The sequence below is a fragment of the Marmota flaviventris genome, chromosome 1 (genome assembly GCF_047511675.1).
Source record: "Marmota flaviventris isolate mMarFla1 chromosome 1, mMarFla1.hap1, whole genome shotgun sequence".
Taxonomy (NCBI): Eukaryota; Metazoa; Chordata; class Mammalia; order Rodentia; family Sciuridae; genus Marmota; species Marmota flaviventris.
In genome coordinates, this window is record NC_092498.1 from 124,635,893 (window position 1) to 124,660,805 (window position 24,913).

The 24,913-nt window shown below is 54.9% G+C and overlaps 1 long non-coding RNA gene across 3 annotated transcripts; it reads left to right on the plus strand.

The window, feature by feature from the left end:
* The first annotated feature begins 947 nt into the window (after positions 1–947).
* On the plus strand, positions 948–16,394 carry LOC139706839 (uncharacterized). 3 transcript variants are annotated; one of them, XR_011708449.1, is made up of 4 exons: positions 1,120–1,746; positions 7,056–10,290; positions 12,536–16,308; positions 16,380–16,394. It is a non-coding gene; the product is annotated as an uncharacterized lncRNA (long non-coding RNA). The 3 variants fall into 3 exon arrangements; XR_011708450.1 differs by lacking the exon at positions 16,380–16,394 and having other exon boundaries at positions 12,536–15,152; positions 16,188–16,202; XR_011708451.1 differs by lacking the exons at positions 12,536–16,308; positions 16,380–16,394 and having other exon boundaries at positions 948–1,746; positions 7,056–9,811.
* Positions 16,395–24,913: the final 8,519 nt, after the last annotated feature.

The window sequence follows — 24,913 nt, forward strand, 5'->3', positions numbered from 1 at the left end:
AGCGCGATAATGCATGCTCACAGTGTTAAGGTTTGATTTGTATTCCTTACAACAATATTAAATGTCAAAAAAGAAAATTAAAAACAAAACCAAAATATGCCTGAAGAGGAGAGAGACCGAGCAGACAGAAGCCCCTTCATGTTCCAGCAGCTCAAACCTCCCTTTCCTGATTGGGGACTGGGCTGGCACTTCCATATTGGGCTGGGCCCTGTCCCCAGCCCCAGAGCCCCTGAGGGTGGCTTGTGCATGGCTGGGCACACCCTCAGCCAGGCCTGTCAGGACTCCGGGGGGCTCTGCAGGATGGTCCTTGAGCTCTGTCCCTGGGGTCCTGCTGCTCTGGGCCTGCTCTGTGGACAGGGGCAGGGCCTCCTCCAGGTTGCTGCAGGAAGCTTCTCTGTGTGGGGCTGGGAGTGACCCTCAGGGAGGCCAGAGTGTCTAGGGATACGGGTGACAGGGTCTTGGAACCTGGGGCTGGGGCATCTCAGACCCTTCAGCCCCCAGCCCTGTGGAGGTCTCCAGGGGCCCAGGGCTGCAGGCCCAGGTCAGGGGGTTTCCATGAGAGGTGGCAGAGGCCCCCGGGGCCCCCAGAGGCTGCCCCTCCCCTGCCAAGCCCACCTGTTCCAGGGGGCCTTTGAGTCAGGGCAGCGGTGAGCTGGGTCTGGGGCCAGATGAGAGGGGAGCGGGTGCCTCCCTCTGGGCTGTCCTGTGCTGGGCGGGGTCTCCTGCCTGCAGGGTGCAGGCTGAGGACACAGTGGAACAGCAGCCATTATCTCAGCAGGGCCCCCTCCCCCCTTCCCTGCCAATCACACTTGTTTTCAAAACAAATTCATGAATTGAAACATGTTGACAGGCTGAGGAGTGATGCCTATGATGCTTGATGAATGCAAAAGGAACCTGAGAAATCCAGGCCTATTTCATCCTGCAGAAAATGGACTTATTGTCCAGGCTCATAAATTTGCATAAAGGAATTTTTGCTATAAAAGACAGCAAGCTTCAGAAATGCCCTCTGTTCTTGTAGCTGTGAAACCACTTTTACTGTCCCCATACTCAGTGAAAGCCAGCCCTGCCCCGGGGACACCCAGGGAGCTTCATCTGAAGATGGAGGGTCCCCAGGGCCACCATGAAGGACTTTAAGACCCCAAGCACAACATTAGGTGACTTAATCCCTAAGCCTAAAAGCTGCAGGATGCTCTCTTACCCAGCCCCCATGTTAAAACCCCACCAATTGCACGTAGCATTTCAAGTCTTGCACAACAACAACCACAAGATGTTCCATATAGATAACCCCGGGAAGGCCAAGCTTGAGCAAACAGGGAGAAAACAGGAGAAAAAAAGAGCAGGGTGTACTTTTAGGGTTTTTCCGCAGGGTGTACTTTTAGGGTTTTTCTGAGAACAAAAAGTCGAAAAACAAGTTTACCCCCTAGGTGACCCAGCTGTTGGATTCAGAGGAACCAATAGAAAGGCTGTTGCTGTGCTAAGCTAAGAACTAACCCACTTGTACCCTATAAAAGATCTGTATCCCAAAGCCCGGTGTGCCAGTTCACCGAAGCTCCGGCTGAGGTTTCGCTGAGCATCCGCAGGCGCCTGTGTGACAATAAACGCCTCTTGCTTTTTGCAGCCAGTGTCTCATGTGGTTCGTTCCGGGTTTGGGATCTGTGGATCTTTCATTTTGGAGGTTCCACCGAGATTTGAGATCCCGGTTCCGATCCCGATCCCTCTCCGGAGGACACCCGACATCACTGGGAGGTAAGCTAGCCAGCTTGAGCAGTCTAATCTATTGTTCTTGTGTGTTTCTGTTGTCTGTTTTGTGCAGTGTCTGAAAGACTAGGCATAGTCATCAGTATTCTGATTCTGAGGCAGTTCTGTGATCACTGAGGTTTCTGAGGCAGGCGGGGAAGGAGTTGACGGACTCGGACTTCACCCCTGCCACCCTGGGAGACATCCCAGGGATCAGAGGGGTCCATTTCTTTGGGGCCCCCGGTGTTTCCGAGGGATACACCGTTTTTGTAGGCGACGGAGAGGTGCAAACTTCTCCCAGGCCATTTGACTTTTTCGGTTTCCACCGAAGCCGCGCAGCGTTCTCCCTACTTGGTTTCGTTTTTGTGTCATTGTGTCTGTCTCTGTATTTCCTCTCTGAAAGTAACATGGGACAATCACTAACAACCCCTTTGAGCCTAACTCTAGATCATTGGCAAGACGTTCAAGTTGGAGCAGACAACCTGTCTGTGACGATCAAGAAAAAGAAATGGCAAACTCTCTGTACTTCAGAATGGCCAACATTTAACACCGGCTGGCCAACAGAAGGGACTTTTAACATTGGTCTTATCTTACAGGTGAAAACCCGAATCTTCACCCATGGTCCCCATGGACACCCCGACCAGATACCCTACATTGTTACCTGGGAAGATTTAGCCTCCAACCCACCCCCTTGGGTTGCTCCTTTCTCTCCACCCAAGCCCCCTCTCCGTTCTCCCCTTGAACCCTCTGCTCCCCTCATTCCGGTTCCCCCTCCCCAAACCTCTCACTTGTACCCTGTCCTTAACAAATCTGAGATCTTGCCTAAACCAGGAACAACACCAAAGAAAATCCTACCACCAGAGAACTCACCTCTAATTGACTTACTGGCTGATGAGCCTCCTCCCTATCAGCCCCAACCCTTACAAGCCCCTGAACCTGATCAGCCATTCTCCGAGGACGAAAACCAGGAAAGCCCAGCCGCCAGTGCTCCCCTGGATCCATCTCCCATGGTGGGACGACTCCGGGGGCGCAGGGATCACACCACCTCAGGAGACACTTCTAAAGTTCTCCCCCTGCGACAGACAGGGGGCCCCAATGGCCAATATCAGTACTGGCCTTTTTCTGCCTCTGACCTTTATAACTGGAAAACCCATAATCCTCCCTTTTCTAAGGACCCTATAGCTTTAACCTCTCTGATTGAGTCTATTCTAGTAACTCATCAGCCGACATGGGATGATTGCCAGCAGCTCCTGCAAATTCTCCTCACTTCAGAGGAGAAACAGAAAGTTCTTTTGGAAGCTCGCAAAAATGTGCCAGGGGACGACGGGCGCCCCACCCAACTCCCAAATCTGATTAACGAGGCTTTTCCTTTAACCCGGCCCAACTGGGACTATGCGACTGAAGCAGGTAGGGATCACCTACGTCTCTATCGCCAGTTACTCATAGCGGGTCTCCATGCAGCAGGGCGACGGCCCACCAATTTGGCTCAGGTAAGACAGACTACCCAGGGGACAGAAGAAACTCCAACAGCTTTCCTAGAGAGATTAAAGGAAGCTTATCGGAGGTTTACCCCCTTTGATCCTGATAGTGAGGACCAGAGAGGGAACGTATCTATGGCTTTCATTTGGCAGTCCGCCCCAGATATCAGGACTAAACTGCAGAGATTAGATAACTTACAGGATTTTTCCCTAGCAGACTTACTGAAGGAAGCTGAAAAGATATATAACAAAAGAGAAACTCCAGAGGAGTGAGAGGACAGGATCAGAAAGATGCAGGAAGAACGAGAACTTAAACTTAGAGAGGAATCAGATAAGAGAGAAAGAGAAAGAGAAAAGCGGCGCAACAGGGAACTAAGTAAAATATTGGCCACTGTAGTTCAGGCAGGACATCAGGGAGACAAGGTAAACAGAGATAAGGAGCGAAGCAGACCCCATGTAGACCGAGACCAATGTGCCTACTGCAAGGAAAAAGGACACTGGGTAAAAGACTGCCCAAAGAGACCCCCCAACCCCAGGAGAAATACCAACCGGGCTCCCCAACTGCTGGCATTAGATGAAGAGTAGGGGAGTCAGGGCCAGGAGCTCCCTCCCTGAGCCCCGGGTAACCCTACAAGTAGGGGAGCAACCTGTGACCTTCCTAGTGGATACCGGAGCCCAACACTCGGTACTGACACAGACACCAGGGCCCATGAGTCACAAAACGACGTGGGTCCAAGGCGCCACTGGGAGCAAACCTTACCGATGGACCACCAAAAGAGAAGTACACCTTGCCGCAGGTAAGGTTTCCCATTCGTTTCTACACATACCTGACTGTCCGTATCCACTGTTGGGGAGAGACTTATTGACCAAATTGAGAGCCCAAATTTATTTTAAAGATGAAGGGGCTTCCATCACGGGGCCAAATCAGACTCCCTTACATGTATTGACTTTCAAATTGGAAGACGAATATAAACTTTTTGACAAACCCTCAGTATCTATGAGAGACATGGACTATTGGCTTTGTTCCTATCCAGAGTCCTGGGCTGAAACCGAAGGAATGGGAATGGCAAAGCAACGGCCTCCAATAGTCATTCATCTAAAGGCCGCTGCTACTCCCATCAATATCAAACAATATCCTATGTCAAGGGAGGCCTATCAGGGCATTAAGCCGCACATCAAACGCCTCCTAGACCAAGGTATCCTAACACCTTGCCAATCGCCCTGGAACACCCCATTACTGCCAGTCAAGAAGCCGGGAACTAATGACTACAGACCAGTCCAAGACTTAAGAGAAGTTAACAAGAGAGTAGAAGATATTCACCCCACAGTGCCAAATCCTTACAATCTCCTTAGCACTTTACCTCCTACTCATACTTGGTATACTGTTTTGGACCTGAAAGATGCTTTTTTCTGCCTAAGACTGTCACCCCAAAGTCAGGCTCTCTTCGCATTTGAATGGAAGGATCCCGAAGGAGGAGTCTCTGGACAACTGACCTGGACGAGACTGCCACAAGGATTCAAAAACAGCCCAACCCTCTTCGATGAGGCTTTACATCAGGATTTGGCAGACTTTCGTGTAAGACACCCTTCCCTAATCATGCTCCAATATGTAGATGACATCTTGCTGGCTGCGACCTCCAAGGAAGATTGCCAGGCAGGTACAGAAAAATTATTGCAAACTCTGGGACTATTAGGGTATAGGGCGTCAGCAAAGAAGGCCCAAATCTGTCAGACAAAAGTTACCTATCTGGGCTATGAGCTCCATGATGGTCAACGATGGTTGACAACTGCCAGAAAAGAGACTATCTCAAGTATACCAACCCCCCAGAGTCCCAAGCAACTGCGAGAATTCCTGGGGACCGCAGGTTTCTGTAGACTCTGGATTCCTGGGTTTGCTGAGATAGCAGCCCCCTTGTATCTACTGACTAAACAAGGTGACTCCTTTACCTGGACCAAGGAGCATCAATTGGCATTTGATCACATTAAATTGGCTCTTCTGTCAGCCCCCGCCTTGGGCCTGCCGGACGTTACTAAGCCTTTTGATCTATTTGTAGATGAAAAACAAGGTTATGCAAAAGGGGTCTTAACCCAAAAGCTGGGACCCTGGAGGCGACCTATAGCCTACCTGTCAAAGAAATTAGATCCAGTGGCAGCAGGATGGCCACCATGCCTCCGAATGATTGCAGCCGTGGCCCTTCTGATTAAGGATGCCACTAAACTGACTTTGGGACAGCCATTAACCCTATTAACCCCTCATGCCATTGAGACTGTAATTCGCCAGCCACCTGATTCTGGATGTCAAATGCCCGACTCACCCATTACCAGTCTTTATTATTGGACACCGACCGAATTCAGTTCGGTCCCATGGTGACGCTGAATCCAGCGACCCTCCTGCCACTCCCAGGAGGAGCAGATCCTCACAACTGCCAGCAGATTCTTGCAGAGACGCAAGGAACCCGGCCAGACCTCACCGACCAACCGATGAAGGATGCAGAACTGGTCTGGTACACAGATGGAAGCAGTTATCTGCTCAATGGAGAACGCCGAGCAGGAGCAGCCATCACCACCGAATCTGAGGTAATTTGGGCGAGTGCACTTCCGGGCGGAACCTCAGCTCAACGGGCAGAACTGATAGCTCTGACTCAAGCTTTAAAATTGGCTGAGGGAAAGAAACTAAACGTGTACACTGACAGTACATATGCTTTTGCTACTGCTCATATACACGGAGAGATTTATAGACGCCGGGGGCTACTAACCTCAGAAGGAAAAGAGATCAAAAATAAGGCTGAAATATTAGCTTTGCTTAAAGCTTTGTTTTTGCCTAAAAAGTTAAGCATCATGCATTGTCCCGGTCATCAGAAAGGAAATACTCCAGAGGCCAAAGGGAACAGATTAGCAGATGAAACAGCCAAGAAGGCAGCCCTAGGGCCACAACTTTTGATAGTGACTCTATTGCCCCAACAAGCAGACCCACAACATGATGACCATGAGGAACACTGGGTCTATGAAGACAAGGACTTAAGTGTCATACAGAGATTGGGGGCCACTTATAACCCCGAGGAAAACGTCTGGAAATATCAAGGGAAGATTATCATGCCCCTCAAAAATTCAAAACAATTGGTAAAGTCCCTACACAGGCTGACACATCTTGGAGCTAAAAAGATGAAGGAACTCTTAGAGCGTGGGGAAGGTACTTTATATCTTCCAAACAGGGATCAACTTCTGCGCCAGGAAACAGAAAACTGTCAAGCATGTGCCCAGGTAAATGCTGGTAAGATCAAAATTGGAACAGGGATCCGGGTAAAAGGCCATAAGCCCGGAACCCATTGGGAAGTAGACTTCACTGAAATCAAACCTGGTATGTATGGCTACAAATATCTTTTGGTTTTCGTTGACACTTTCTCTGGATGGCCAGAAGCATTCCCGACCCGGCATGAGACTGCTAAAGTGGTTGCTAAGAAATTACTGGAAGAATTCTTTCCCAGGTATGGGGTACCTGGGACCACTGGGTCAGATAACGGGCCTGCCTTCGTCTCCCAGGTAAGTCAGATTGTGGCCAATATATTGGGGATTAATTGGAAATTACATTGTGCTTACCGACCCCAAAGTTCAGGACAGGTAGAAAGGATGAATAGAACCATCAAGGAGACTTTAACTAAATTAACGCTTGAAACTGGCACTAGAGACTGGGTACAACTCCTACCTTTAGCTTTGTACCGGGCCCGAAACACCCCAGGCCCACAGGGACTAACCCCATTTGAGATTCTGTACGGTGCACCGCCACCTGCTGTTAACTTTTATGAAACTGAAACTTATGCCTCCCTCACCCCATCTATGCAGACTCATTTGCGTGCCTTGCAGTTGGTCCAGAATGAGGTTTGGAGGCCTCTAGCCGCCACATACAAGGAGGAACTCAAAACCCCCTCGCTGCCACATCCCTTCAAAGTCGGAGACACCGTCTGGGTACGCAGGCACCAGAGTAAGAACCTCGAACCGCGGTGGAAGGGACCTTACACCATCCTGCTGACCACTCCCACTGCAATCAAAGTAGACGGCATCACCGCTTGGATCCACGCTTCCCACGTGAAAGCTGCACATCCGCAGGAGTCCACAGACGCCTCTTCGGACCTAAAATGGAAGCTGCAACGCACTCAAAATCCGCTAAAGATAAGACTTACTCGCTGTTGATTCTTTCTGCCTTGCTCTTTATCAACCCTACATTAAGTGTTAGCCCCCACATCCCAAGGACTCAAACCTGGCAGGTACTCAATATAGCTGGAGAAACTGTTTGGTCCATTTCGGCTGTCCATGCCCCTGGGACATGGTGGCCCCCTCTTTACCTCAACCCCTGCGAAACCAGATTAGGAAAATCATTTGGTCTCACCGGAGAAAGAATCCTCAATCATAAAATTTGGGATGTCTGCCCCTGTCCCGCAGATAGCTTTTATGTGTGTCCCCAGGATGGTAGAAGTGCAGCTCAGGTACGCACATGTGGAGGGGAAGACTCATTCTTCTGTTCCTCCTGGTCCTGCGAGACCACAGGAGATACCTACTGGAAGCCCACCTCCAAATGGGACCTGATACAAATGGCCAAAAATTATACAGGCAAGGGGAGAACCCCCTGCTACCTAAAAATTACCTTTTCTGAAAAAGGTAAAACATCCATAGATCCCTGGCTCACTGGTAGAACATGGGGTCTTCGATGGTACCAGGTTGGATATGACCCTGGGGTCATATTCAAAATTAAATTAACTCAAGCCCCGCTTCCAACTAACCAAATCGGGCCTAACCAGGTATTAGGAGACCAAAAGGTCCCTTCCCCGCCTAAACTACCCCAAAAAAAATAAAAAGCAGAAAAAACAGAAAGCTTCAGCTAAAAAGAAGGCGGGCAATGTCAAGGGAAGACAAAAAGAAAAACCCCCTAAGAACAGTAACTCAGATATGACCCAAAACCATCAGCCCTCAAATTCTTCCGGGACTGGGGACCGATTATTCGATCTAGTCCAAGGGGCATTCTATGCCCTCAACAATACTGACCCAAACCGTACCCAAGACTGTTGGCTGTGTCTCACTTCTGGCCCACCCTATTACGAAGGAATAGCCTTTCCGGCTAACTGGACCAGCAGCCCCAACCCAGACCCTAAGTGCACATCCCTGCCCAGCACCAAGCTCACTATTACTGAAGTATCCGGACAAGGGACCTGTATGGGGAACGTGCCCCCTTCCCATAAGACCCTCTGTAATACTACCCTTACCCATAAGGACTCATCACCTAAGAATTTTTGGGGCCCCCCAGGAACCTATTGGGCCTGTAATACTGGGCTAACTCCCTGCGTCTCCACGGCTGTTCTCAATTTGTCTACTGATTTCTGTGTGCTAATACAGTTGTGGCCCAGGATCTCTTACCTAACATCGGACTCTGTTATAGCACACCTGGAAGGACAAAAGCGGTACCCCAGAGAGCCCATAAGCCTAACTGTTGCTGTATTGTTGGGTGCTGGAGGAATAGCCGCCGGTATAGGGACTGGGACCGCAGCCTTAGTACAGGGAAACCAATTCTTACACCTACAAGCAGCTATGAATGAGGACCTGACCGCAATGGCAAAATCTATTTCTGCTTTAGAAAAATCTCTCACTTCCCTCTCAGAGGTTGTATTACAAAATAGAAGGGGATTAGATTTACTGTTCCTAAAAGAAGGTGGCCTCTGCGTAGCTTTAAAGGAACAATGCTGCTTCTACGCAGACCATACAGGTGTTGTCCGGGAAACTATGGAGAAAGTTACTGAAAGGTTGGCAAAAAGGCAAAAAGAATTTGAAGCACAACAAGGATGGTTTGAACATTGGTTTAACAAATCCCCATGGTTAACTACTTTGCTATCCACCATAGCAGGACCTTTAATTATTTTGCTGATAATCCTGACGTTTGGACCCTGCATACTCAATAAATTAATGCAATTTATAAAGAAAAGACTGTCTGTAATCCAAACTATGGTCCTCACGCAGCAATATCAAGCACTCCCATCAGCTGAGCAAATGCAGGACTCTGAGCAGATAGATCAATGGATATAGGATTATATCCCGGATAAAGAAAAGGGGGAAATGAAGGACTTTAAGACCCCAGGCACAACATTAGGTGACTTAATCCCTAAGCCTAAAAGCTGCAGGATGCTCTCTTACCCAGCCCCCATGTTAAAACCCCACCAATTGCACGTAGCATTTCAAGTCTTGCACAACAACAACCACAAGATGTTCCATATAGATAACCCCGGGAAGGCCAAGCTTGAGCAAACAGGGAGAAAACAGGAGAAAAAAAGAGCAGGGTGTACTTTTAGGGTTTTTCCGCAGGGTGTACTTTTAGGGTTTTTCTGAGAACAAAAAGTCGAAAAACAAGTTTACCCCCTAGGTGACCCAGCTGTTGGATTCAGAGGAACCAATAGAAAGGCTGTTGCTGTGCTAAGCTAAGAACTAACCCACTTGTACCCTATAAAAGATCTGTATCCCAAAGCCCGGTGTGCCAGTTCACCGAAGCTCCGGCTGAGGTTTCGCTGAGCACCCGCAGGCGCCTGTGTGACAATAAACGCCTCTTGCTTTTTGCAGCCAGTGTCTCGTGTGGTTCGTTCCGGGTTTGGGATCTGTGGATCTTTCAACCAGGGAATGGGCGCTGGGTGCTGGTCCTGGCGGGGCCAAGGGGGTGTGCTGGAATCCACCAAGGGCAGCAGGCCCGACCCCTCCCCTCCAGAGGAGTAGCCTCCAGTCCTCACCCTGGGTCCAGAGCTCCCAAGTATGTCAAACCTCCTGGGATGAAGTCGGGGCCCCTCCCCTGCTGACTCTCCTCTGTAGCCATCCCCCAGCCTCCCCTGCTCCTGCAAGCCCTGGGTCCCCTGCTCCTCCCTCCTGGCACTTGCCACCTGTGCCCAGGGCTCCTCCCACCCTGCAGGGCTGTAGCCCAGCACGCTGTGGCCTGACCTCCCTTCTCTATTTCCACTTATTAACTCTCCCTCCACTCTCCCAGGAAGGAGCTCCAGGAGCATCCAGATTGCTGATGGAGCCACAGAGCCTGGGAAGCACCCAGCAGGTAGGAGCTTCTGTGCCCCCTGTTGGTGAATGAGTTGATGGATGGAGGAGTGAATGGACTGATAGAGGGAAGGATGAATGGGGAATGGATGGATGAGTGGTTGAAAGGATGAATGGATGTGTAACTGGAGGGATGGATGTATGTATGAATGGATGGATGGATGAATGGATGAGTGAACTGATGGATGAATGAAGGGAGTGATGAATGGGTAGATGAATGAATAGATGGATGAGGATGGGTGAATGGTGAGTCCACACACTGAAAGCCGTCTTGCTCTGTGGGGAGGACTGAGCCCAGGAAGACAGCACCTAATTTGGAACCAGCAAGAGGAGAGCAGAGGGAGGCTGGGCAGTCCATTTGCCCAGCGAATTCAGGGAAATGATTCCAGTGGACTTTATGCTGCAGAAGAGCAGGGAGAGGGGGCTGGGGATGTGGCTCAAGCAGTAGCACACTCGCCTGGCATGCGTGCGGCCCGGGGTTCGATCCTCAGCACCACATACAAACAAAGATGTTGTGTCCGCCAAAAACTAAAAAATAAATATTAAAAAAATTCTCTCTCTCTCTAAAAAAAAGATAATTATTAAAAACAACAACAACAAAAAAGAAGAGCAGGGAGACTAATTTCAAGGTGTGTTTGGCTGATTTACCATCAGGCAAAGCGAGGAAACTCTCCTGGCCACCTGGCCACGCAACTTGCCTTTTCAAGCTGTTCAGAGGGGTCAACTGTGAGCCCTTGTCCAGGTCCAGGGCAGTGTTGCCTCCTCCTCTGCGTCCTGGGTTCTAATTATGCGGATTCCTGGGCACAGCTCCCAGGTACCCAGGAGAGAGGCCAGCTTGCTGAGGCATGAGCCCCATTTCTGGGCCCCTTGTGAGCACTGCTCCATGTCACTGTCTCCACCATCTGTCTCCTCTGGGGGACCCCTATGTCACCTAGAACCACCTCAATCCTTTCTCCTTTGAACCTGCCCCTCTTGTCACAAGCGCTGGTCGCCTCTGATTCACCCCACAACTGCCCTGGAGAGTCCTCCCTGGTGAGGGGCTGGGCTGAGGAATGGAGGGCCACTGTCCCTCCGGTGTCCCCTCTGTGCTCCTCCCGTCACCAGGAGAGCCCTGGGGCAGTGGTCACTGATTCACGTCATGCCCCATAACATGACATGCCTCTGGCGGGTCCAGATGGAGGCCGCAGGCCAGGCCCCCGGCAGACACCTCCCCTTGTGGGAAGCTGCCTCTGGGCACAGCAGCCAGTGCACAGTCGCTCTGCCAAGCTCAGCCCAGAGCCCGGAGTGAGGTCGTAATGTAAATATTTGAAGAGCGCACAGGTGCCGCTAGCCGCGAATTTCAATTCAAGCTCTGAAAACAGCTTTCGACTTTTCTAAAATTAAACATCTCGGTTGAATATTAGATTTGGGAGCAGGTGGGGCCGTCAGGAGCGCGAGGCTGTCTCTCAATTAGGAGGAGGAGTTCACTCTGGATTTCACCTCCCAGGGCTGAGCTTGATGACTCCATTTCTCCCCCAGTGGCCTGTGCCTGGGTCCCTTGCCAGGCAGCAGCAGGGAATCTTTCCAGATGTACAGATCATGAGGTTGAGGTCACCAGGTGCACTTCCCAGGAGATACCCCACGGCAGCGTGGCCTCCTAGTGCCATCATAGTGGTGGGGAGCTCCAGGGGACCAGCTAAGCCTCCCTGGATCAAATCAGACCTGGGTCCAGCACCCACCAGAAGGAGGCAGGTGCCCAGCGCCAGGCTTACGGCTCCCACCAGCAGCCCAGGCACAGCAGCGCCCCTGACCAGGGAGGGGAAGCGCCTGTCCCTGCAGGGAGCTGTGTGGCCACTGCCCAGGCTCCAGCCAAGGGCATTTGGCCACTGGCCTCTGGCCTCACTGAGGACGGAAGTGTCAGGCCTCCTGGTGGCTCTGCCCTGGGACCTCCTCATGGGTTTGACTAGGTGCAGGATGGGAGTCCAGGGCGCGCTTGGGTGTCACCTGAGGAGACCCCAGCTGAGAAGAGCAAGAAGGTGGAACCGGAGCCCACCCACTCCCCAGACACTGACTGACCAGCACTCCCCAAAGGCCTTTGGTGGCACCTGGGACACTGTGCCACTGGACATAAAACAGAAAAGAATCCATCACTTGTGACAAAGCACCTGGGATGTACGGGGATGGTTCTCATGGAGATTGGAGTTTGGTTGTTACTGTTTAGCAGAGACTGTCACAGCCGTGATGTTCTAACTGGGTGGTCTCCATAGCAACCAGGAGGCAACGGCTGCAGAGGACACACAGAGGAAAACGGACGACCTCACAGCCAGTCCGCGAAATCACAAAACACCAAGGAGGGCAGCAGGAGGGACAGAGGGAGAGATGGACAAGACTGTCAGAGAACACTGGACAGAATGGCCCCAGCTCGCCCTTTCTGCCTGCAATCATGTGGGTGTCACAGCCACCCTCCCCATCTAAGGCAGAGCGGCTCCATGGAAGACGGAACAGACCTACTGCACACTGTCCTCTCCTGTCTCCTCCCAGGAGTCCTGTGAGCTCTGCAGGGTCCAGGACAGCTCTGCAGGTGGCCCTGGAGCTCTGAGCCCTTGCCCAGGCTCATGGAGGCTGCTGCCTGCTTGTGGGGGGTCCTGGGCTCCAAGGCCACCCCTGGCTACGGTGGGTGCCCCAGCCTAGAGCTTCTGCCCCTTCCCAACTCCTTGGCCATCCCCGCCCCCACACACCCTTCCAGGCTGGGTTCCAGTCTCAGGGGACATCTGTCCCATGCCCTGCCCAGTGCCCCTGCCCTGGTATTCTGGAAGAACACTCCTGCCTCCCTCTGGCTCACAGGGCTCAGAGGTCCAACCTCACCTGCGGTCAGGGTGGGGTAGGCGGGTGCAGGAGACCCTTGGCCACACTCTCTGGCTGAGGTCTGGACACATGGCCCCATGGGAGGGATCACACTGTCCTGGGATGTCTGCGGGAACTCGTGTCACAGGAGGCTCTGCGTCCAGCAGGAGGGACAGCCCCTAGGATGCAACCCAGCTACAGTGGCCAGCCCACCTCCCGTGGATGTATGTGTGGATACTGTTGCTTCTCACACTAAGGCCAGCTGCCCCTGCGGCTCAGTGACCCACACAGGACACCCTCTCTCTGAGGAGGATGCTGAGGGGCTTCTGCCCTGTCCATTGTACCCTGAATGCTGCCTGTGGCATTGAGGATGGTGACTGAGCAGAGCCTGGAGGGAAGTACCTGGGGAGCAGGGAGGGTGGCAGCCTCGTGGACCTTTGAGCTGGCCAAGGAACAGAGACTTATGTCCCCTCCTTGCCCCCAGCCCTTCCATCCCAAGTCTGTGTCTGGGGGAGCCTGGAGTGGGGTCCACTGCTGGGACAAGGGGGAGTGTGGATCCCCGGCGGCCTCCAGTGAACCCCAGCAAGGTCATCAGCATGAGCAGCCCGACTGTGTCCAGGGCGAGGTCATCCCTGCGCCCACCTGCAGAGTCCTTCCTCACACTTTGAGCTGCGCTGGGGAAAACCGGTCACTGTGGGCCCTTCATGGTCAGCTGAGTCAGGGCCACACAGCTGCAGCCTGGGCACCTCAGAGCTGTGCCCTTCCCAGCTGCTCCAGAGGCGCCCCCTCTAGCCCTCTCCTGTGCACTTCAGCCTGCCAATGATGTGGCCCAAGGTCCCCAGGCCCTGCTGAGGTCCCCAGGCCCCACCCTGGGCCCTTCCTTCCACTCCCCAGACCCAGGCCCAGACCTCATGCAGCAGCCACGGTGCTGGGAGCAAAGCCACAGGGACAGGCCCCATGTGCCTCCCTCCCCTCTCCCTCGGCATGCTCTGAATCACAGGAGGGACAGCAGCATCAATCCTGGTGACAGACGGCAGCAAGCACCAGAGAAATGGGGGCCTGCCATGCCTGACTCTGGGGGCCTCCTGAGCGAGGAGCCCATGCGGCAGCTTTATCAGGATCCAGCCGCTTCCTGAGTCATTACTCCACAGCCCTGGGTCCTGGGGACAAGGCTTCATCTGTCACTCAGGTGGAAACAGACGTGAGCTCCCAGCCTCCTTTCCACAGCCTGCGTGTGATGGATGGTGTCCAGATGTGTGGTGGACGCACCCCTGGGGTGTGTCTGAATCTACAGACCCAGAGAGGCTCTGCAGGGAGTGAATGGCCACAGGAATTCCTGAACGCAGGGCGTGAAGGACACTCACCAAAGCCAGGCCTGCCCTCTCACCGCACGCCCCTCCCCTGGTGCCCTCTACTTCCATGTGTGGTGACCCCTCCCCACTCTCAGCCCCTTCCCTGCCTGGGCCTCGTGTTCTCCTGCCAGTGAATCCTGAGACCAGGGCCCACCTCCAGCCACAGCACACTGGGGTAAGGCACCGACCTCATCTGGACTGTCCAATCAGTATCAGGCGGGGGCAGTGGCCACTGGAGAAGTCCTGTACTTCTTCTGGAGAGCAGGGCAGGGGAGCTGCTGCCGCACTGAGGAGTCTCAGCCAGAGCGGCCTGGAGCTGCCTGGGCCCTGTGTGGGGCACAGACCGAGCCACTCACAGGAGGTCAGAGCCAAGAGCAGAGCGTACTGGCCACGTCCCAGCTACCACTTTCCTGGCAGTCGACGTGGCTAGACACGAGTCCTGGGGGTGAGCTGGGCTGGGAAGCGACTCGATGGGAGAGGGGTCCTTGGGAAGTATCTCTAAGGGAGGACCCTTTGCTGCCTCCTCTGTCCTGAGAGCTATAACACAAACACCTGGGGACCCCTCGGGACTCCGCTGGTGGTGAGGGGCCACAATGGCCTGCGTGGGGACGGCCACAGGAAGTGTCTGGATCCTAGACGACGTGCCTTCGACCTCCTGCCTGTCGGAACCTCTGCTTCCATCAGCCAGGTCAGTGTCCAATGCGTCCTCAGGACCCTGGCCTGCACACCTGGGCCATCACCTGCAGGGGAGGCACAGGTGTCCACGGGCCACCAGGCTGAGGCATCTGCAGTGGCAGCAGGTGTGTTGGGGACAGTCTGAGGCTGTCCAGGGCAGAAGTGGTCAATCAGTGCTGCAGCAAACCCGAGAGATGCCATTTAACGAGGGTCCCAGAGAGGGGGCTTGTCCTCCCTGGAAGGAGCCTGCAATCCCTCAGGGTGGTGGCCCCTCAGTAGCTCTGTGCCCAGGAGCAGGGAGGCTGCACTGCCTGGGCTGCATTTCACATAGAGCTTGCCTGTGCCAGGTATGGGAGGTGCTAACTTCTGACCAGGGAAATACCCCGTGAGCCTCCTCATTATTGATCTAGTGGCCCTGTCCTGGGAACGGGCCCAGATGGGAGCCCACTCCTGGACTGCAGTTTATACCCTGCCCAAGGCAGATGGCACCTCCCCCTTGGCCATGACACCATCAGGGGAAACGTCACCTCTGGTCCTCACCAGGAGGGACCACCGCAAAGCCCTCCCGGGAACTCCTGTTCCCTGGATGGCTGACTGCACCCGGCCTCCTGTATCACCAAAGGCGCAGGGGGCCAACCAGGAGGAGGGGTGCTTCTCCAGGACCTTGGCCTGTACGCCTGGGCCATCACCTGCCGGGGAGGCACAGGCGTCCACTGGCCTCCAGGCTGAGGCACCTGTAGTGGCGGCAGGGGTGTTGGGGACCTCTCCCCGCTGGGGGCGGGGAGTAGGAGGGACAATGGGCACCTTCTGGGGGCCTTCTAGCTCCATGAGGCCAGCAGGGCATGGGCACTGTGCAGTGCCACAGGTTGTTGTGACACCACCCTGGGTGTCACTGGCTGACCAGCACCTCAGGGTCTCACTTGGCATCAGGCACTGGGGAGGGCATCCTCCTGTCATCAGCCATCTGTCCACAACTCTCACTAGCCCTTGAGGACTGTGCGTGGCCCTGGTTTCTGATGTACTCATGGCCTCTCTGCCTTGTGGACAGTCCAGGGTCAGCTGAGACAGGGACAGAGTATGCACCTATGTCCAGTCCTTGGCAGGAGCCACCTGCAGGGATACCCTGCACTCCCTGATGGAGACCCCTGCCTCTTCAGGTTCCTGGACAGGTACGTGTTCATTGTCAGCATGTGAACAGGGTGGGGACCTGCAGGTGCTGACCCCCTCCCTCTCTGGACAGGTGGGCACCTCCTGGACTCCTGCACTGTGTTCCAGAATGCAGGCCTTCCACCCTGGGCAGAAAAATCAATGCCTGCCTGTTGGACGCGTGGGAGAGAAAGCCATTGGTGTCAGATCGCGTTAAGCTTGTCTCCAAATAGAGCTGAAACCAGGCCGGCCATCCGCCTGGTGTGCTGACCATCAGAGGAAAGTGCCCTTCCTCCCATGGGGTGTTGCCTGATTCCAGCACTCACCAGGGCAGTTACCCCAGAGCTGGGGAGGCGCAGCAGGGCCTGGACCGACCCTCAGCACCCCAGGGACGTCTGGGCCTCCCAAAGGAGCTGGCCAAGCCTGTCACACCCAGCTCTGCCTGCAGCCTGGGCAGCTCTCTCCTGGCGGTCCTCAGCCACAGGATGGCCCTAGAAACACAGGCACTGGGTGCCAAGGAGCCTGCCCTTGTGCTACCCTGATCTGTAAACAATGACAACAGCAGTGACTGCTGCTCACACTGCAGACACCCCGAGAGCCTCTGTCCGATTGCTCCCCAGGGAGGAGAGGCGGGGGCTGCAGAGGGCAACCTGTCCACAAGCATCTCTCCCAGAGCAGGTGTGGGGTGGCTCAGGGCTATCGGTGATGTCCAGAGGAATGATGATGACACCCACAGTCACTGGGTTCATCGCAAGTGGCCGAGTGAGCTCGGCAGAGCAGGGCTGCGGGTGTGAGCCCCACTGTCCATCCACCTCCTGGAGCCCCAAGGACGTTCCCGCCCCCTGTGCTTCAGTGTCCCCTCTGTAACATGGGAGCAGCTGTTCTGAACCAGTTAGGATGATGGTGCTGACTGCCACAATCCCAGGGTTGGCATGGTCCCTGGGGAGTCCAGGGCCCTTGTCTGGTCAGCCGGTGGCTCCCCTGCGTCTGGGTGTCGTGATTTATGGTTGGCTTCTTGAAATCGTCCACAATTTCACCTTTAAATCTGTTTTGCAAGTTAAGTTGATGCAACTTGTGCCCCCTGCCCACTGCCCTCCTCCTGCAGGCTCCCTGTCCCCACCCCTGGACACTGGGCCCTAAGGCTGGCCCTGCCAGCCTCTAATTCCACCCCATGCAGTGACCAGACCATACTGGGGGAGGCCACGTCCCACCCTCCATCCCAGCAGGGGTCTGGGGCATGGCACCAGGAGGCTTGTAGTGGCATGAGCCCTGGGGCTTCAGAGGCTCCAAGTGTCCCCACACCATGAAGTGGGGCTGGTCCCTGTGTCTCTCCCAAGGACATCTGTCATATGTTCCCATGTAGAAGCAGCTGGTCCTGGACATATCCGCCCATACCTCATTCTATTGGATAATCCCTCCAGGGGTCACTTAGCCACATGGGACACCACAGATGCCCAAGGCCAGCCAGTTTGACTGACTCTGAGTCAGTGTGTTGACCACTGGATCTGGGTTCAGATCTCAGGGCCAGAGACTTCCATGTGCTGCTGTCAACTTCTGCACACCCCTGCACATTCCTGCTGCCCCCACAAGTGCCATGGGAACTCAGTGGTGCCTGGGTGTCACCCTGGGCTGCAGCCCTGGCTAGGGGACGGGCCATGTCAGTACCTGGAGTAACCAGACAAGCATCTCCTCTTAGGTGACCACCATGTCTACACAGCGTTGGTGCCACAGCCAGGCTGAGAACACAGAGGAACTCTGACCCCAAACCAATGTGCAGCTGCATGACGTCACCTTGGGAGCCTGTGGCCGGGAAAGGGGAGGGTGCAGACTGGGGAGGGAGGCAGCACAGAGACCCGCAAGCCAGAACTGAGGGACAGAAACGGGGAGGGAGGAGGACACGGGGGGCCCAATCCTAAGCTGCTCTCTGCAATCTCATGGTGGAGCTGATGCTTCGGGGTCCTTGACCCATGTGGCCTGCAGATCTGAGCAAAGTCCATGTTCCTGACAGGGCCATGCCCTTGTCCCGGGCCATGGTGAGACACTCCTATTGTCAGGGCTGGTCCCATGACCCTGGGCCCCTGTCCAGATAAATAGGTGCGAGAAAAGAATCTGACAGGGAGACAGAGAGCTGACCCCTTGTGCCTGACTCTGGCGGGCAGTACGTGGAGCTCTGCAGTAGCACAGGCCCTCCCTGTCCTCCTTCCATAGCCCTACAGATGCCTGGTGGTCAGGTCACCCTCCCTAGTGCCCCGTGACTGCCTCGGGCCACCTTGTTCCAGTGACTACAGCACCTGCAAACCTCAGCCTCCTCGCCCCAGGCCTGGTTTTCATTAGAAAACTCGAACTGCGTATTTCATTTTAGAGATGAATATTCATTAAAATCATATAATATGGATTTATGGCTTCATTTCAGAAGCAAATTAAAGGAATAAATAAGCCCTCAGTCTCTGAGTTGTCCTCAGGCAGTCCGTCGCCAGCCTTTTTCTATGCCACTTACTGAATTATTTAAGTCAGGTAAACTCTGATGTCAGGAAGTAGTCAAACGGCACCAGCTCCAACACTCACATTTTTTATTAAGGCCAAATTTTTATGCAAAACACCTGGATTCTCTGCTCTAATGGGGCTTAGTGAACTCCTGGGAGCATTTTAAAGCACATCTCAGAGAGATTCAGTGGCTCTTAGATCCCAAGGCTCTTAGGGGACTGTTCCGTCCTTCTTGCCCAGCTCAAAAGGTCCCAGCATGGGTGGGTGGGATCTCTGGGTTTGTGCCCAGGTCCCCAGCTCCAGGGGCTTGGAGCACTTTGGGGTGTTCACTAAAGTGTCAGGAGGGGAGTTTGGGGAACAAATCCTGGGTTCCTAATGGGGTCAGAGCAGCTGCCACCACCCTGGGCAGCGGCTCCTAGGGGAGCCCTGGACAGGCAGTGGGGGAGAGGGGTTCCCAGGAGAGCTAACCCCCAGGCATGAGCACTCCTGAGGGCTCTCAGGTCCCTGCTGTCCTTGTTTAGCAGACACCTGGAGGATGAAGGACCGTATGTCACTGGCCAACCACACAGGAGACCACCTCTCCTCTGACTCACCACCTGAGTGTCCTGGACCTCACCCCCCACCTCTGTGGGCTGCAGGGAAGTCTCTTCCATTTGCCTCTCTGAGGGCCTCATGCATGAGGCTGAAGTCCTGGTGACACCACTGTGTTCTTGCTACAGACCTGCACACATCAGGGGCTCAGGACTGGGAGTGAACAGAGCTCAGGTGGCAAAGAGGCCACACAGTGGGCACTGGGAAAGCAGGTCCATCCTCTTAGGGGCTCAAGTCTTCGCTGCAGACTCCCCCCCACCATGGCCCACCCTGTCCAGGGGATCTTGGTGACGACCGAGTTGCTCTGTCAGGACTTGCCTGTTCTTTGGGCTCCATCATTTGGGCAAGACCTTCATGCTGTCCCTGTAGCCTCTGGCCTGCTGCACAGAGGTAGGGGGATGAGGACAGATTGAGCCAGAGACCCTCGCAGCTTGACCCTGTTGTCAACCCAAAGGGCCAGCCCTGGCAACCAGTGTTGGCCCCATGCTGTGCCCTCTCACTGTGCATGAACCTCCCCCACCTCGCCACAGCAGTAGGGTTCCTTGGGTGTGTGTGTGGACACTCCCTCGTGTGACCTCCTTGGTGGCCACACAAGCAGCCTCACATGCAGGTGACCTTGACATGGCTGCCTGGGAGCCCTGCAAGCCAACTGCCGCTTCCTGCCCAGATGTGGCCTACTCCTCTCTTGAGCAACAGCATGGGCTGTGCCAGCTCAAGACCCGTGGGCACAAGACAGGGACTGTGGGGACCTCAGCCTTTATGAGCCAGACCTGAATTCTCTGCAACCACTCCAAATGTGCAACCACTCCAAATGCCCCACGTCCTACTGTGTCCTTGGGGACAGAGCAGACCCCCACCGTCCATCAGGAAATCGTTCTGACAGCCCAGAGAATACACGAGAGGTGAACAATTCTTCCAGGTGTGTTTACTTCCCGCTGTGGATTCCTCATCAACACTGGTAATGCAGGGGAAGGGCTGGAACCCACTGGTCCCTAACAGAAGCCCCTGGGACTAGGGCCTCAGAAGCAAAGCCTTCCTCATTCCAGCCCAGGATGTGCCCAGGCAGCTCTGCATTCTGCAGCTCAGCCTCCCTACAAAGGAGCCAATTATTCCTGCCTGATGGTCCAACTGCCGCCTCCTCCTCCTGCATCTCAAACCTACAATTACAGCAGAGCAGAGGCACATCCTGTCCTTGAGAGGAGCTAGAGGTGACCTCTCTGTGAGCAGCCAGGCCATGCCTGGATGGGCACTCAAAACCTGCCCGTGGGTATGCACATGATGCAGACCTCCTGGAAGGCAGCCTCAGCACACAGGGTGCATGGGACAGGCGTCTGCAGCACCAGCAGCATCCCCTGGGTGCACCCAGAGCGGGCCCAGCTCACTGCAGATGGCCTTAAGAACCTTGCAGGAGTGCAAGCCTCCCTTCCTAGGCATCCACACCCCAGAAGGTTGCCACTCTTGGGTCTCTGGATCAGAGGATTTCAAAAGGATTTAATTGAAGCCAAGTTTGGGTCACGTGCTGCTCTGGCCAGTGGGAGCTGCCGTGGAGGTACTCACCCTCTAGCAGCCAGGAGCAGATGCTGGAGCTTGCTCTCGCCCAGTTTGGACAAAAATCACAAGTTATCAATGTTCAGCTCAGGGCTGGTGACTGGACTTCAGAGCTGGGGCCCTCATTCCCAGCACAGGCCTGTGCCCTGAGGCCAGCAGCTCTCCCAGGGCCTGGCGGCCGGCTGCTCCTCTGCAAGGTGCCCACAGCTCTCAGCTCCCCGCCACCCCAGCCTGCCAGGTGTCCTCCAGGATCACAGCTCTTGGACCAGCAGCTCCTAGGGCAGCAGCTTCCTCTCTCCGAGACTCAAGTAGGAGGCAAGTTCGCCCACAAGGAGCCAACAGAAGAACCTACCCAGCAGCTCAAAGAAGACACCCTCAAGAAAGCACGCAAGGTGGCCTGATGTGACTGAGTGAAGCCCCAAAGTTGGCCCACGAACGCGCACAGCCTGCCAGGCTCCTGGCTAAGTCCTGTCTCCCGCCCAGCAGGGGGCTCTGGGCTGGCCTGGAGTCCTGGAGGAGGGCTCTGCGGACACGGGTGAGAACAGTTGAAGGGCTGTGGGTTGGGTCATTGGAATGGGTACCCCAACGCTGTGGAATGTGAGTCCCTGGGGCAGGGCCTGGGGGCAGTGCGAAGTTAAGGCAGGAAAAGGACACCTCTTGGGGACCTGACCAGTCTCTGTCCCCTGCCTGGGCACCCAGGCTGTGGCGGGGATGGAGGAGAGCCTGAGATCCTCTGGCCCTGGGGTGCCCTCCACACCAGCAAGAGGGATGCCCTCCATTTCTGGAGGCCTCCAGTCCCCTGGAGCAGCCCCTGTGGGCCCCATGGACATGTCCACTTGTAGCTCTTGCTGATGAGTGAGGATCCCTTTGTTGGTGAGTGAGGGGCTTTCCTGCCATTCCATTAGCCCAAACCAGACATGTTCATCTTTCCACAATGTTAGAATTTATGAGTAACACTAATTTCACAACATATTCATAAATTGTCATTAGCAGGGTATTTTTGGGCCACCTGATGGCCATAGGCCGGGCAGTTACAAGTTCCTTTATTCCATTTCAGTCTTAATTTCTAATATCTATAGCACTTAAGTCATGTATCACAAGCCACACGACACACTAGGTCACAGAGACCAGGGAAGGTTAAGGGGCCACAGGGCTGTGGGACGTTGTGCCAGAGACAGAGCCCAGGGCGGTCATTTTGGTGTCAGAGAAGGTATTAAAGAGCCAGTTCTGCAGAGTTGCCCAGGACAGGCTCTGGAAGGACAGCAGTTTCAGAGTGTCAGCTTGAGATGAACAGTCATCGTTGCCACGAGCAGGAGAAGCCTTGCTGACCTGAAACTGGGGGAGGGAATTGGCCACTGGGTTGTTACTTTGGCGGTTTCCTGGGCAGGGTCATGAGGAGTGACAGGTCAGTCAAGGTCAGTGTGCCCAGTCTTTGGGGGGCTCCTCCTTTTAGAGGTCTTGGGTGAGGGGGCAACATCGAGGGAGGTTGAGAAGCTCCTGTGGTACCTCTGATATGATTTGGGGTGCCTGTGTGTCCAGGTGCTCCTGGACATGAATATGTTATTGGTTTGTACTCTGTGGTGTGCTGTGCAGATGGTGGGTGTCTACTTGTACAGATGAGAGGGACCACGTCCCACCTCAGCACTTGGCCTCAAAATCGCGTAGCTTGGGGCAAATTTTGTTTAAAAAATAGAGTAACTCGGGCTTAGGCGCAGCCTGAGAACTGCTCTTGAGTTCCTTCGCCTCTGCCCAGTTTCCTTAGTGACCTCTTCCCACCAGAGTTGGCAGGAAGGGCGTGTAAATTGAGCCGGCGTCTCTATAAGATGATTCAGTGCTTGGACAGGCTGCCAGGCCAGGTAATTTAGGAACAGTGGGCAGCAGCGGATCATGTTCTGCTGTGACTTCTAAAACACACTTCCAGAGGAGGATGCTGTCCTTCCTGAGGAGAGCGGTGACTTTTACGAGGCTATTTAACTCTCTGTGCTGAGAGCTGCCCTGCCACCTATAAGTTCCCAGGGTGGTCAGCAACAAACATCACCAAGGTGCCGCCTTCTCCTCACAAGGACCCAAGGTGACCACTCCTGCTGGGGGCCCTCGGCCATAGCAGCCTGAGGATCTCCCCCTTGTTCTGGGAAGGAGACACTCGGGGTATCCAGGTGACAGCCTTGTCTCGGTCTAGGACATGTGTGTTCCCGGTGTGGCTTACAGACCACTGTGTCAGGATCAGCCTGGCCCAAGGAGGAAGAAGGACACAGTCCTGTTCCCAGTTCCTGTCCAGAGACTGGCTAAGAGTTCCCCATGGACCTCGTGCCACCCAGTGTCTGAGTTCTGCTGGTCTGAGGTCTCTGACCCAGGGTGGACAGCGGGAGGACCCAGGGTGCCTGGAGCTGTCTCTGCAGGTGTCCTAGAGTGACTTGTCTCCTCACAGGTTGGGCTACCATCACCTGGGAGTGCCTGGTGCTCTTGTCTGTCTCTAGGCCTCCTGTGTCTGCAGACCAGGCCACACTGACCACACATCTAGAGGGAGGAGAAGTGGAGATCCTGGGAGGAGAAGGCCTTGGGTGGGGGCAGGTGTGGCCAGGCCATTCAACCACCTGAACAAGTGGCCTCTGAGTCTGCAGTCAGTGTATTGCTGTCCAGTCTCCATGTCCCAGGGTCGGGGAGCCCACCCCTGTCGATTTCTACCATTCTCATGTGTCAGTGCTGGGTAGCCTGGCCACAGTCAATGCCTACCTAGTCTCCAAACCCCTGGGCGGGGAGCACACCCAGTGTGCTCAGTCCCCTGGTTCAGAGCTGATGAGGTCACCAGCCAGGGGCCTGTAGGCAACAGGAACCAGCTCAGGGTCTCACGGAGACGGTTGAAATGGATATTGTTCCAGGGCTATAGGCAGGATCACGGAGCCCACCAAGGTCAGTGGACCCCAGGGCCCTCAGGGCATGAAGACTCTGAAGCCTCCACCCTCATCCCCTGACCTCTTACTTGGGCCTCTGTTGGCCAAACAAGGGAGGCTGCTCATGCCATCTGTGGAGGCAGCCCCAAGGGTCAGTCTCCTGGGCCACAGAGCAGTACAGAGGGGCAGCAAGCAGAGTGGCCAGCCCATGGAGGGTGGCCTGCATTGGAGAGCAAGCTACACCTTGGTAAGGAGTCAGCCAGGTCCATGCACAAATTGGGGGCACAGAGGGTGGGGGGTGGGGGTGGGGTCTGATCTCTGGGGCTCCCCTGTGGAGGGCTGGATCCCCTGGGCTCTGGGATCTTCCACCTGTTCTGTACCCACACAGGAGCTTACGGAGCCCTCTCTCCAGCCTCCCCTCCAGCCTGCTCTTCCCAGTGTGCAAACTGGCCGGTTTCATTTCATTTGGACATGGAGAACCTGCTCATCAGTTGTCCCCAAAGGGGATACCAGGGATCTTTCAGGTGGAAGTGAGACACTGGACTCAGCTACTCCATACTGTCAGCCTTTTCGGGGCAGCAGGTCTGGAAGACCCAGATTGATGGAAGAGGACAGAGCCGCAGAGCCAGGGAAGGATGGCCCTGGGCTGGTTCATGTGTCTTCCTGTGGGATCACTTCTGGGAACTGCCAGGCTGACTAGGGTCAGAGTGATAGGAAGGGGCACCTCGTGGGGAGCCAGGGGCCAGGCCAGGAGTCCTGAGATGCAGGAACATGTCCAGGAACCTTGGGCGACCCCTGCCCTCTCGGCACCACAGGCGACCCCTGCCCTCTCGGCATCTCAGGCTGCTGTCTATGCAGTGACCAAAGCTGTCACTAAAGTATTGGTTTAGCCACCCTGGAGGGGTCAGGGCATGCCCCGGCCCATGACAGAGCCAGCCAGGTCCTCAGCCTGCCTCACACTCACCCTTTCTCCGCCCAACACCTGTCCAAGTGGAGGTAGGAGGAAGCTGGGTGTGTTGACGTGGTGGCACTGGGGACTTAGGTTCCACGTGAGCCTGTGCGAGTCAGCAGCGATTCAACGAGGAAGCATGCAGGGGGAGCCCAGGGGGACTTT